At 36.8% G+C, this 15424-nt stretch overlaps 1 non-coding gene and 1 pseudogene across 1 annotated transcript; both read left to right on the forward strand.

Annotated features, from left to right (window-relative positions):
• Positions 1 to 8452: 8452 nt before the first annotated feature.
• On the forward strand, positions 8453 to 9865 carry LOC112314596 (phosphoribosyl pyrophosphate synthase-associated protein 1 pseudogene; annotated as a pseudogene).
• A 2099-nt stretch (positions 9866 to 11964) lies between these two features.
• LOC112316499 (small nucleolar RNA U3) lies at positions 11965 to 12175 on the forward strand. The gene has a single exon (XR_002975996.2). It is a non-coding gene; the product is annotated as a small nucleolar RNA U3 (small nucleolar RNA).
• Positions 12176 to 15424: the final 3249 nt, after the last annotated feature.

Raw genomic sequence — 15424 nt, forward strand, 5'->3', positions numbered from 1 at the left:
CATGTAATTCTAAGAACTTCTCACTTTGTGCCTTCTCTCATTCATCCATCCATATTCTCTATCTCAGACCTCCTTGTCCCTGATCTTCTACTCTTTCTTCTTCCAGGTCCATGACCTTGTATGTATGTGTGTGTGTATACTAATTTTGGACCATTTCCCAAATGACCAGGTAGATAACCAGATGCATCACCTAAAACCCTACCTTTTGGGAGAATCTCTCCCTCTTCACTGACTTTCAACACCACTTCTGAGTTAAACTGTAATGCAGCTGCTGTCCATTTTTTCCCTTGTCCCTACCTATCAGTCTGACTCAGCTGTAAGTCAAAATCTGGCTTCTCCTTCTTCTATCAGCTGGTCAAAGAAGGTCATCATACTGCAATAGTATAAGCTAAGTGTGGGAGCTGGTCCAACAGTGGTAGGTGATAAGAGCGTGAGCTACCTGCTCATAAATTTGTTATACTCTCTGGTCCTTTTCATTAGTGATCTTGGATAAACCACTCCCAACTATAATGGCTATTGCTGTGTCCATTGGTAGATCAAAGATAACCTGGTTTATTCTGGATGCACAGTCACTTCATATCCCATGATCAAATTTAAAGTTAAACTACAATGTGGGCTCAGCAACCTCAGATAACTCTATTAAACGATCTGAGTCTAAAAAGGCTCAAAAGAGTAGTCTGCATAGGCTTGTATGGACAGTCCTTTAATCCTTTGCCTCAATTTGCTATTAGATGTGGGCTGGCTCGAAGGCATAGCTTTTGGTAAGGTAGCTCTCTGAAGCTGAGGCAATATTTGAAGAGGTGATAGCCAAATATATCTGCTAGCACTCCCAGCAACTAGAGAGATCTGGACATCACATATCTACTCCCATCTCACCATGGGAAGGAGAAAATTTGGATTGGTGGAAAAGAAGTAATTCAACTTGTCTTGAAATCCATAAATATAATTATCAATCTTCCAGTTGTCCATGCATCTAATTCCAAATTAGTTATAAATAATAAAATAATATCAAGTAACAAGTTGAATAGTGATGCATTTTAAAGTAGAGGTAACCTGTGCATATACAAACTAACATGATAATAGTGGCACTGTAAAGCAGTGAGTAAAATGTCTTTTTTAATTTGAGATTTTTAAATTTTTTTTATTGCATAATTTTAAAAATGCACAAAGAGTAAAATCTACTATTTGTGCATTGAAGAGGTATATAGAGTTGTATAAACACCACCACAACCTTAAAGCAATTTCATCACCCCCCAAATATCCCCTCATGCTTTCCATGTAGCTTACCTATCTCCTGGCAACCAATGCCCTGTTTTCTATTCCAATAGTTTGGCTTTTGTGATCCAAATGGTAAGTATGTGCCAGAATATCACATAAATAAAACCTGCAGTATGTTGCCTTTTGTCTGGCTTCTTTCTCTTAGCAAAATGCATTTGAGATTTATCCATGGTGCTATACCTGTTAATAATTCATTACCTTTCATTGAAGGTTAGTTGTAAATTGTGTGTATATACCACAACCTTTAAAAAATTATTTCTTGAAAGGCTATTGGCTTGTTTCCAGTTTTTGGAGATTAGGTATAAAGCTTGTATAAACTTTCACATCCATTGTTTTGTGTGAACATAAGTTTTTATTTCTCCTGGGGCAAAAACGTCTTTTTAATAAATGATGCTGGATCAATTGGATATCCACAAGAAAAAAAATTAACTTTTCTTTTACCATATACAAAAATTAATTACTAGTGGATTGTAGATTTATAGTGAACTATTCCTTAAGCAGGGTATAAAATATTAATCATAAAGGAACATTTTATTAAACCAAACTATGTGAAAATGAATAAATTTTGTATCAGGGGTACTATTAAGAGACTGAAAATGAACAAGTCCGAGAGCAAGAGAAGAAATGTGTACACACATCCAACTGACAGAGGGCTCATATTCAGACTTTACACATTGTTTGTATCGGGCAACTAGGAAACAGCCGAAGGGGAAGTAGACAACCTACGGGGAAGGTGACGGGTGAATGGGCAAGACAGCTGAATAGGCAACTTAGCTGTCTTTCAAGTGTGTACATTTGTGCATGTGCATGTGTGAATGTAACGCCTATCTGCCTCCCTGGTTTTGTTGAGAAAGGGTTTCCTAAAACCTTTCTGTCTTCTTGCTGCCCCTCCTCTCCCATTGCTGTCCCACTCATTGAGGTAGAGAAGTTTTCTGATTGGTAAATTTGGAATAAGATGGAGGTATGTAATAAATTCATCCAGTCATTTCCTTCCGTTCTCTTCTATGGGTTTCCCAGCCCACATGCCTCTTTTTTCAGAAATGACTTGAGATCAGTGCTGGAGGTGTTGACCCTGCAGTGGGGCTGCTCTGTCCATGATGCTTGACCATGATGAACTGGAGAATGTCTATCTTCTTAGGGAGTTAGGTAGACAGCCCATTTGGCTGTTACACTGAAATAAGTCTTTCAACAGCCTTTCTCAGTAACAATGGCAATGATAAAGGCCTTCATCTGTCTTGCTGGGTTTTATTTCATCTTCTTTTTGTTTTTCACCTTCTCACTCGGTTCAGAGACAGAATGGATAAAGATAGGAAAGAGGGGTGCTGATTACCAAGCATTTTTAAGATGCATATAACATATATAAACTCTAATATGAGTATGTTCATAAAATTTTATATAAATGAAAAAAATCCTTCCCCATGAGTTTCCATTTCTCTGCATCTTCCTTGAACATTCACTGAGGCTTCAGAAAAGATGAGGAAGAGGAGAAAAAAGAAAAGGAGAAGAAATGAAGAGTATAAAATATTAATAACACTTTCTGTTTGTTACATGATATGTGTCAGGCACTTAGTTCATATAGACAGGTCTGTCCATAAAGTATCCAGCCTTGTTCCAAGAAAAGTAGAGAAATTTGTTAGAGAAGATTCAAGATACAAGAAACATTGTACATAGGACAATGACACCTTGGTCCCTTTCAAAGCAGGCACCTTGGGACCTCACACAGTTCTCCTAATCACCATCAGTGGCCCCATCCTATTTTCCCGAATTTCTTTGGTGGTCTAAAATCTCTTCCTTTTCAAAGGTGTTGTTACTTTTGGGAAAAGCCAGAAGGTCCAGGGCACCAAATTGAGGCTGTAGTGGGGCTGAGTGACCTGGGTGACTTGATGTTTCACCAAAATACTCTGCACAAGACATAATGTATGAGAGGACATGTTGTTGTGATGAAGCTGCCAATCACCAGTTGCCCGTAGCTGTGGCCTTCTGCATCATCTGAATAGTTTTCAGTGGAGGGATGTTCAAGCTTAATGAAAAATATGATGCAGATTAATTGCTCTAATTGGGCATTTTGAATGTGATGAACACACAGTACACTCGGTCACTCAACAGCATCTACTGTCCCCACTGACTAGTACTGTGAAGTTGTTATTGTTATCACACATGCACATTCAGGTCCACTCTCCTTGGCTGCCAGGTTACACAGATGTTGTACACACCATTCTCATTATATTAACAAGGATTGGACTTTTCCTGGACAGACCTTGGTATCTTACCTGATTAATCTTCTCAAGAAACCCACTTTACAAACAAACAAGAAAACTGAAGCTAAGAAAAATTAAACAAGTTGCCTAAGACCACAAAACATAGAAAAAGTTACATTTTTCTGAACTTTCATGCCATTTTTGACTATTATTTATCTAGCTCTTGCCATTTCTTGGCATATGGTACTATCATTTTTTTCTACATGTTTTCTATCTTATGAAATAAATTATTAGCCTCTTTAAAATATAGATTATCTCTTATTTCAATTTACATGTAGAGTCTCTGAAATAATGCTCTGGGCACAATAGGTACTTAGTAAATATTTGTTGGTGAGGTCCTAAGAGCTTATAAAAAATAAGATCATAGGACAATTTTAATATTAAAAATGTGACCAAACATGAGATAAGAAATTTGAAATTGTTGTGCAACCTTGGTGGATAAAATAGAGAAATCCATTTCTGTGCCACATAAACTACAACAGAATATATTACATATAAATCAAATGTGTAGTAAAATTTTTAAGGACTCTGAAAATCAGGGTTGCTACTGTGTACTAGCCATGAGACCTTGAACAAGTCTTTAATCTCTCAGAGATATTTATTCCTCTCATCAGAAAGAAATTTCATCTTCCTGAAAGGGCTGTAAAGAGTAATAAAACTTTGAGAGGATTAAAAACTGTAACAACATGATATTATCAATTTAAATTATCTATTTGATAATACTATATGATATAAATAATAAAATATAATGCATAATATCATAACATGCTATTTATATTTATTGACTATTACACATTTTATAATATTTATTCATTTTTGGGTCATAGCCCAGGATGAGTTCTCAATAAATATTAAGCCTTCTCTTCTAAAGAACATTCAGAGAAAATGTTGCTATTGTCACTGATATGAAGTCGCTGCTTTTCTCCTCTGTCTGTTTTATTTTCTCCTCTTGTCAGTCACTTCTGTTCCCAGGCATATGTCCTGTCAGAACCATGATGTATTAATCAACTCCCGAAGGGAAAGTTTTTCCTAGGGCTTTTCTTCTGCCTAATTTTCCAAGCTCTGTGAATCTCTCTTACTTAACCTCATCCTGTTCGTGTTGCAGACCTGATTCAGGCTATAGAGCCCAAACTGACACAGTGTTTGATTGACAGGGTGCATGTTAGGTCTTCTTCAGGCCCGTGTAACAGCATGGAGTGCACGCTGCTCATTTAGCTCATACCTAAAAATGCTTATTGGTGGGAATTTAACTTTATCATGCGACAAACTCACCTATATCATCATGTTCATGCCCTTTCAAGAGCATTTACATCTAAGATAATTGTCATCCTGAAGGCAAACTCCTAAAATAAGATAATCTTTACATTGATTGTTTTTTTTCAGTCACAAAAAGATGCCCTTTTAAAATGTATTAAAAATACAAGCTCATGATTTTAAAAATTCAGATAAAATAGATATGAAACAAAAAACAAAATTCTTCCATGACCCCACCTTTAGTATTGCTAGAAATAATCACTGTTAATTGATTCTTTTGTATCCTTCCAGAAAATAGCCATACAAACACACATTTGCCAGTTTTACAAGCACCATGCTCCCTGAACAAATATGTATTCTTTTCTAGGTACCTGTAGAATCTACTACTCATTCTGTTCTATACCGTATTTAAGTATCTCTAATGTGATAACCATAATTATAATAGTTTTTCTTGAATACAGGATCCACATTATTTATTTCAATTATGTTCATTGTACTCCATGGAATGGGTATTCCATAACATATTGTGGAATTTTTCTATTTATAAACACTCTGATTTTCCCTTCTGTGTGTGTGTGTGTGTGTGTGTGTGGCTACAAACAGTGCTTTCCTGAACATGGTTTGCCTCTATTACTGCCAACTTGGGTCAACATTGATATATCCACAGGTGGCTTACAGAAAAGGGCCATAGTTCAGTTAAAGTAAACTCACTTTTGCATTTTAATAGGCATAGTTCCCCAAGAGTTTGACTGGCTTACAATCCCAAAAGTAGGTACTAGAGTACCAATCTTAATGGTTGAAAAAAAAAAAGGCATCCTATTGTATTGTTATCTTGCATGCCATTTTTACAAGTAAAGCTTGAACAATGAGTATTTTGTCATTGCTTTCACATTTTGTTACTGGTGTGTAAAGGCAACTGTACTTTACATTCCCAGCTTCTTCCTGCCACCAAACATGCTCTCCAAAATGATGACAGCCCTGTGTAAAAGGGAATTGCTTAACGCACTAGCATCTGAGCAGCAGTTCTTTGACACTTTGCTTCAGGATCCTTTACACTCTCAAAAACTGAGTACCACAGTGCTTGTGCTTATGTGGGTTGTATATAATGACATTTATCACACTAAAAATTAATACTAAAATGTATTAATAATTATTTAATATAATACAAAACCCCTTACAAGATAACATTAATAATTTCTATGAACAATAACTGTGTTTAAAAATATAAAACAGCTAAACTCCAGTATTCTGAATTCAACTTATTGCAATATCAAATAGCACATTGCCTCCGGAAAGCTCCATGATACTCTTGTGAGGCAATGAGAATAAAAGGAAAAATAGTGATTTAGTAGTGTTCCAAAAGAAGTCTTTAAGCTTGAGTACCTGACAAGATCCTGGAGCATGGCCAAGGGTACTTGGACCACACTTTGGAAACCACTTTGTTACAGCCAGAATTGGTGTCTACAAAAACAAGCAAGACTATCCTGTTTGACTTTCATGTCCTTCGAGCTGGATGCCCAGGCTTCAGAAATCAGCTAATCACTGGTGATGTTGTCACAAGCAGCCTGTGTAACGAGGAAGAAAACACCAGCAAGGCGCCAAGGACTGGTTACTTAAAACACGTTTCTTTTTTCTTTTTCCACTTGGCTTGATAGTTATGGGAAAAACAAATAGTCTAATATGAGAAATTTATTCTAGAAAATTTCAAGCCTTAAATAGTGTAAAAATTGAAGCTAATACTATTTATTTTTATTATTTTTGTGTTTTTTTGTTTCTTTTATTATTTTTGTATCTTCAATTATGTATTGTGATTAGATCTAATATTGATTGTGCCTGGGCTCAATTAATTATATTAATTATTTTCTACCAAAAATAGTGGTGGAAGTTCCGTTTCTGTGTGAAGGTAAGAGCTAACATGTTTTTCTACAACTTTCCCTCAGGATTTGTTTCATCTGTTTTTCTATTGAAATTGAGAGTTCTGTGCCATCATTTTTCTTTTATTTAGTTAATTTATTATATAGACATATAATTTTACACACATTAATAAATGTGATTTCATACACCTGTATTTCTCCTTTGTTTGTCTCCTCCAACTTTCTCTCCACTTAGCCTACTCATGTCATTTCCCTCCCTAACAATCCTGAGTAACCCTTGTTAGCAGCCTAGTATATATTCTTATTTATTTCTATGCTCCCATAATAATGCACATTCTATGAACACACATAAATGCAAACATATATTTAAAAGTACAACTACTTTTTTCTTTAAAAAATGTTTTTATTGTTATTCAGTTACAATTGTCTGCATTTTCTCCCCATCCCTCCACCCCATCCCAGCCAATCCCACCTCCCTTCCCCACCTCTACCCTCCCCCTTGATTTTGTCCTTGTGTCCTTTATAGTAGCTCCTGTAGACTCCTCTCCCCACTACCCCCTCCCCACTCCCCTCTGGCTATTGTTACATTGTTCTTAATTTCAATGTCTCTGGTTATATTTTGTTTGCTTTTTTCTTTTATTGATTATGTTCCAGTTAAAGGTGATATCATATGGTATTTGTCCCTCACCATCTGGCTTATTTCACTTTAGCATAATGCTCTCCAGTTCCATCAATGCTGTTGCAAAGGGTATAAGCTCCTTCTTTCTCTCTGCTGTGTAGAATTCCATTGTGTAAATGTACCATAGATTTTGGATCCACTCGTTTGCTGATGGGCACTTAGGTTGCTTCCAGTACTTGGCTATTGTAAATTACTACTACTTTTTTAAAAAAATATAATAATAGTATGTACATTTTTCTGCATCTTGCTTTTTTTTCACTCAATTATCCATGAGGAATACCCACAAGGAAAGTTAGTATAGTTCTATTTCATTATTCTTAAGGATTACATAACATTTCAAAATTCATTCAACCATTCATTCTCCCACTAAGGGCGTTTCCATTGTTGCTAGATTTTTTTAAATTAATTAATTAATACTATTATTTTATATCCTTGCCACTCTGAACAATGCTAAAATACACATCTTTGATGATGTATTCGTACATTTTAGCACTTTTACTTTTACAGGACAAAAGCATAGAATCCCAGACTGAAACTTCTGGGTCAACAACTTATAAGGTTTTTTTTTTTAATTGTTCAATGGAAGTTACAGATTGCTTTTCAGAAGGGATATAGAATTCACATTTCCATCAGGAAGGTATGAGAATATCCCTATAAGTATTCATCACACTTGTTAAATTCTTGTTAAAAGTCTGACCGGTGTAAAATAATACCTCATATTATTCCTAAGTTTGAATATCTCTTACACTTTGTGGAAATTTTGAATATGCCCTTCTGCAAATAATCCACTTAAATTCTTTACATACTTTCTCATTAGCTAGTGCAGTAGAATATTCACAAGGGATTCTTCCTGCTAACAGTTTTGGCTGAGACTGTAAAATTGAGAATACTACGTGCTACCCCACATTCCAAATCAAAATACCAGTTTTCTTATGCAGGACTTAGAAGGGGTTATTAAAAACTGGTTCAACACCCATGGCTGTGCCTCTACCTTGGCTCCCAGAGCTCCAGGGACTCAACACAAATAGATCTGCCTCCTCCTAAGTGCCAGTGTGCTTGCACCATATTTAACAAACTGGGAATGGGTTTGGGATATTACTGTGATGTGTGGTGGTTGTATTGAGGTGGGAGGAAAGAGGTGGGAGGGAGTGATTCAGGAGTGTTTGCTGTTAATACTATCTTGTTCTATCTTGACTAAATAAACTAAGCAGTTAACATTGAAAAAAAGGAAAAGAAAAAATTGATTCAATAGACATTAATCCATCATCATCCAGGTCCAGGATATCTAATAAAGCTAAGAGTGTGCTAAAAGTTTAAAGAGACCAACAGTGAGAGGTAAAGATGTGACCAATCGAAGCAAAGATCAGACAAAAAGAGAGATTTGAAAATGGTATGCTACTGGTTTTGAAGATGGAGGATGGGGGCCATGAACCAAGGAATATGAGCCCCAAGACAAGGAAATGGATGCCCCCCAGAACCTCCTGGATGCAGCCCTACCAATACCTTGATTTTAGGACTTCTGACCTCCAGAACTGCATCTTAGTGCTGAATTGGGGAAGTCTGTCATATATCAAGAGGCCAGTGGAGAAACAAGAGTTGAAATAAAAAACCTGTTCATGGCCAATATATTTTCATTATACAGGCAATACCCAAAGACATGAATACAGCTGTGATGGAGTTATTGACCAGGGTTTCCACACTGAAGACTGCCTGCACCCAGGATATTACTTGAGTCATCTATTATTTCCCCTACAGCAGGCAAAGCAAGATAAGGAATAGGTATTCCATTGTGTACAAACTCCTAACATCTATGCTGGCAAAAGTGGGTTTAACTCACATCATCACTATGGATCTTCATCAAAAAGAAATTCAAGGCTTTTTCAACTTGCCTGTGGACAACTTTAGAGCCTTAGTTTTCCTGCTTCAGTGTATCCAACAAGAAATTCCAAATAACAGAAATGCAGTCATTGTAGCTAAGTCTCCTGAAGCTCCAAAGGGCCCAGTCATATGCTGAGACACTGCATCTGGGTTTAGCTGTAATTCACGGAGATGCTCAATGTACAGTGCTGATCATGGATGATGGTTATCACTTCCACAATGGTCAGAATGCTACTTCCACCTGGCCTGGAGTTGCTACTGATGATGGCCAAAGAAAAGCCACCAGTAACTGCAGCTGGAGACATTGATGGGAGCATCACAATCATAGTGGATGACATTATTGAATGTGTGCAAAACTTTGTTGGTGCTGTGGAGATCCTGAAAGACAGAGATGCTTATGTGATCTATCTCTACCATGGCCACTCCTGGCATTCTGTCTGCAGAAGCCCCTCCCCCACTGCCTGAGTGAGGAATCCTCTATCAATAATGTGGTGACCAATACGGTCCCTCGTGAGGTGCAAAAGCTGCAGTGTCCCAAGATAAAGACTATAGATATCAGTCTCATTCTTTCTCAAGCAATTCAGAGAACCCACAATGGATAGTCCATGATGTACCTCTTCTGAAACATCCCTGTGGATAACTAGCTTTCACAGTTGCCTTGATCGTGGATCTCCTAAGGAATACAGTGACAGCAATTATGTACACGGTGTTCCCTTTTATGGGAGTCAGACAGCCTCTCTTGCCAAGTTCGGTAGGTAGAAGGCATTAAGATAGTCAAGAGGTAGACAAAGCTAATGGGCAAATGGTGTTAAATGTGTGCCTTCCTCATCCTGTCCCTTAAAGAAAAGTCACAGGCACTTTCCTGAAAAGAATCTGAAGATCTTTTGGTATTGAAAAGGAGTTAATGGCAGAAAAAGTTTTAACTCTATAATGTTCATACAGCTGTTTCAATGGCAGGGAAATGTGTGTTAATGTTGAATTTGGTTAGGGAAGCTGAGTGTCCTGGCACCGTTTCCATTCCAGTTGTCCTCTGCGTAGTCAACCTCATGTAAATCTTTTATTGAGGATCATATTTTTTCCTGAGAAACTGCTCTGCTTACAGCCATTGAACAATGAAGCCTTTGTAGTGTTTACTCCCCATCAAGGACACCAGATTAGAAATAAGACCCTCTCTGGGTGTCTTCATTGCCCTTCAGTTGCAAATAAAATAATTTGTTGTCTTGCTGGTCTCTTCACGCCATTGCAGAGCCACCCACTGCTGTGTCTCCTGGTGACTAACTTCAGACTCTACAGAAGAGAAGGGATATAAAATAAGGGACGGTTTAGGTCCAGGGCTGGTCCCAAGCCTTAGGCACAAGGCTCCTCCCGCAGGTTTTATCTTCTTCTTCAGCACTGCGTTTAAATCCTTGTTGAATAATTTGTTAAAATTAAAAAAAAGAAAGAATTGTACTTTTTTTCCCTGTTATAGGTGACACTTATGTTTATTTCATTACTTAGGACTGCACTTGGCCTTTCTACACAAGAGTGGAAATTACACAATCAGAATTCTAATTTATACCCCATTTGTCAGGTAGACTTTGCTGCAAATATGGTATAAACTTTCTGTGCCTTTGAGTCTAATCCAAGTCAGGACTGAATGTAATGGGGAAGAGGAGTGTTTGCTCAGCAATGACCTGGAATTGCTTATTGGTTCTATTAGTTCCTAAGAGATAATAAAGGACAATTTGCTTATTAAAAAATAAAGAAAGAAAAGAAAGAGACCAATAATGAAAGACATGCAACTGTTGTGCGGAAGAGGAAAAGAAGGTTTTTCCTTTCCTAAAGCCCAATGAGGGTGCTTCCATAATGTCACAGAGAGCTAGGTATACACACCTAAAATTTGGGAGAGGTGGAATTTAGGGTGGGATTCACACATAGAAGGTCTAGAGCAGAGAGACTGGCTGGAATTACATGCCTCTGCTGCTGGGCAGAGCAAAGAGACAAGGGGAATGACTGACTTTTGAAATGAGGCAGGACATGGACACACAGGGAAGCTGGATAAGGCCCCTGTGTTAGAAAACCAAACAAGGTATTTTAAACAGAGTGGTGGTAAAGGGAACTGAACTGAGATAGAGAAGCCTCGACTACCTATGGTGGAATTTCCCCAGTGACAGTTTTGAGGGACACAGTATCCCTCAAGAGGAAAAGCCACCATTTTTTTTACACTTGCCTCTCCCAGCAATGGAAACACAAGATACAACTGTACAAGTTGTCTTGCTCCTCAGCCTACTACTGCCTTGTATTCCAATCCTGGAGGGTGTTAAAGCAGCTTAGTGAGTAAGGGAAGGGAACAGGAGCAAAAGGCAACACGGGGAAATACAATAGAAGATGGTCACAGCCCTTCCTGGTTTTCTTGGAAGTATTTTATTTATCATTTCTGACTTCTTTGGATTATTGCTGACTTACTTTGCATTTTTCTTCTCTGAGTGCTGCTCCCACTATTTCTTATAGGTTTTAAGTACTCTTTCTTGTAAGGAGCTTATAATTTTTCTTTGATCTAAATGTTATCTAGGAGTTAGATTCTTAACTAGTATTTGTATTTTATTATATTTAAAATTATTTCTAATTTTATGGAACTAATAAAAGAGGGAATTGTTGGAGTTTTAAGTAGCTTAAAATTAACATCCCCCATTTTCTTTCTTTTCCTTTCTAGTGAGAATCAATTGGCAACTGCAGGACCCACACATACAAACATGGAGTGTCAAAGACCATACTTTCGGGGATTGTTTTCACAGTTTGTTACTAGAGAAGGTTCTCTGAATGTGTACAGCACCCGAAACCACGAGGAGGAGATGGAGCATTCTTTCCTGAGCATGAAGTTGTTTTTGGCGTTGCTTTGGTAACTGCCACTTGCCATTGATGATCATTCTCTCTCCCTGGAGGGACTAAGAGGGAGAGAACACCATCTGAGTAGGAAAAAAAGAAAAAAAAAAAACATGGAGTGTCAGTTTTAACATAGAATAAAAGTCTCAGGCCAACGTATGGGCTTGTTAAACTTCACCTATGATTTAGCAAGGCTTACCTACCTAAGCCCAAGAAATGTTAAATTATAACACAGGGACAAGCTTATTCCTCAAATTTACCACTCAGAGAGGCAAAGAATTTTGATTCTGCTTAGATGTGCTGGAGTTGAACTGTGAGTGTCAGTGTACTCTAAATGAGCACACTGATGTCAAAGTGACTGTTCTCTGAATTCATGGTCCAGCAGTGGAAGAAGTCAACCTGCTATCACTTAAACACAGGACATGAGATCTCCCTGCTTCTAGTCCTTTCACATTAACTCAGACTCGGGAGTAGGAAGACCTCAATCCATGTGAACTCATCTCTCCTAAGCTAAGATCTTGAAGATCAAGGACAGGAGGGATTGGTAGATGTAGTTTTCTTCCATGGATCCATGAATCTCAATGGTGCCCTGGGCTCTGTGGACACTGCTATCTGAGCTCTTGTATAAGCTCAGGGGAGAGCCCTAAATCGGCCACCTACTGGCTAAGATGCTAGATCAGAATTCTACTAGCAAGGAGCTCACTTGCCTCTCTGGCTCTCTGTGCCCAGAAGATCCTTAGCTCAGGAGAGGCAGATAGACTAGGAGAGGGAGCAAGGGAGAAGCAAGAGAAATTTATGTGGACCTCTCCATTATCCTCTCCTATTATGCCATTTTAAATATTATACAATATTTATTTTTCTATTTATAAAAGTAATATAAAAGTAACAAGTTTTAATACTTCAGTTATCTTTATGGCAAGAGAGGAAGCATCATAGTTTACTCTAAAGAGATCAGATAATCTGGAGGAAGATCAAGAGCGTGACCTTGATGTGTCTTTGTTCCTGTATCAAGACTCCAGTCGGCCTTGAGTTTGCCCAGAGAATAATGAAGGTGGCTGTTTCTGTCTCCCTGACTGCTGGGTGTCATTATCCGAATCAAGCCCATTAAACACACTCTGGAGGAGACAGGAAAGGAAATTAGCCTTTAACCAGATTTTTGAAGATATTTTTAACTTGGCATTCAGTGTTATAGGAAAACATTTTTTCTTTTGAACAGCAATGGATGGTCAGGCATCAGTTACTTGTCAGAATGTAACTTGAAAAGAATGTATCTTGTGATAGACACTTGATTTTGAAAATAATTTTGTTTTCCAAAGTTAAAAATTATTTTACAATGAAAACTTTTTTATACTGTAGATAAGATTGTTCTATTCAGATACTACATGACATCAAAGCATTCCAAGGCTTGCTGGAATTTAGGGCAGAAATTCAACAGTTTTTGAGTGGGTAATAAAAAACTCTTGGCTTAAGTGACAGAGAACAAAATAAAAAGAGAAGAGTGATGCATGTGCTTGGCAAAATAAATGCCTTTAATCTTATCTAGATATTCAGAAATTATTTGGAACAGTATCAAGTTAAGCATTCTGTTTACAGAAAGATAATGTTTTAAATGCAAGGGAATATTTTTTATTCTTCATAAAATGCAAGATAGAAGAATAATCTTTCTTTTGCACTGCAATGGAATGATTGGAATAAGGAAAGTACATATCCATTAAAAATTAAGACTTTTACTTTCTGAGAAGAATAAACAAAAATGATGCCATTGGCTCTTCTAAAGTTTGCTCTCTTAATGACGAGATTTCCAAATATGTACCAGAAAAGTTTCACTGTGGCCTAGGATTCTTGCTAGCATTTAGACTCTTTCCTACCATTGTTAAATCTCATGAGGAGTCAAACTAAAAGTATTAAATTTATTCCCACTTTGTAATTGCAGGACCATTAACTAGTAGCTTATTTTATAACTAACCATTGCCTTTAGAAGTCATATAATGTTTTCTATCATGGGGCCACTCAGAAAAAATTATACTTAAAAATGCAAAGCAACTTGTTTGTAAACATAAGAACAAGTTCTACTCAACAAAATTCTGTGTTTATTTTCAAATAAACTGTAAAAATATAGCTGAATACATGCAGAATGAATGGTTAATATAAATTTCACAATTCTATTACCTTGTAGACTTCATGCAATTTTCAGAAATTTGTCATTACCTTCACATCCTTTGTTTTATACAAGATGAATATTAAACATATTTATGGATGAGAAAACTGAGGTTCAGAACTTTTGCATGATTCGCATAGGGCTACAGAGTTAGCAAGTGATAGAGCCAATAATAAAATCATTATTTTTTGTACCGAAGGAAGGAATCGGCTTTCATAATGAAAATTCCAGTTTTTTTAGTGGATAATAATAGCATCTAGAGCTTCTACAATTTTACATCCACAATTGTAACCTAACAGTCTAATCTAATCTAATACATCTAAATAATTCTAATTCAGTTAATAAAAAGTTACTCATCATGATAAAAATGAGAATCAATATATAAGAAATAAAGAATGTCATCAGCAAAAGGAAGGGACCAAGGATGATTTAGATAGTCTTTAAACTAGCCCTATTATATTCAGTACAATAGAGAAACACATGAAGAATTTCAGGAGAGATTTAGAGTTCATTACTAAAAGTCAGTTCTAGAACTGTGCTAATATGTTAATCACAAACTTCCTGTGGTTATTTACATTCAAATTATCTGAAGCTAAATAATATTGAAAACTCGTTCCTTTGTTCTATTAGCCAAATTTCAAGAGCTCAAAATTATATATGATGGGTGGCTACCATGTTAAACAATACAGACTATATTTTCACCATCCCAGAAATTTCTACTGGGCAGCACTGTTCTAGAAATAGAAATTATAATCATTGAAATTAAGAAATCAATAAATGGATTTAAAGTCAGACTAAATAAGGCAAAACAGCAGATTAATAAACTAGAAAAGAAGTATTAGAAAACATCCAATTTTGTAATAGCAGAGTAATAAATTTGACAGATCCTATCATACAAATGAGCCATTTAACCATAGAAAAACATTTAAAGAAGTAATTTAGCATCTAGGTATTGTCCTAAGGGCATAAATAATGTAGAGAAACATTCACTCAAGGAAATATAGTAAATCTCAGTAAGAACAAGGAGGGTCAATAGCCTTTGGGTCATTATTTGCTCCCTTTCCCCACATTCTGCATCAGCTCAGACTTATGGAATCACTGTTCTGGGCACATGCAACCAAGATGTTTGGGGCTCCCTCTCCCTCCAGCTGTCAGTCTAAGGCCATAGTTTCACTATGTTTCT

This window comes from Desmodus rotundus, chromosome 3 (assembly GCF_022682495.2).
Source record: "Desmodus rotundus isolate HL8 chromosome 3, HLdesRot8A.1, whole genome shotgun sequence".
NCBI lineage: Eukaryota > Metazoa > Chordata > Mammalia > Chiroptera > Phyllostomidae > Desmodus > Desmodus rotundus.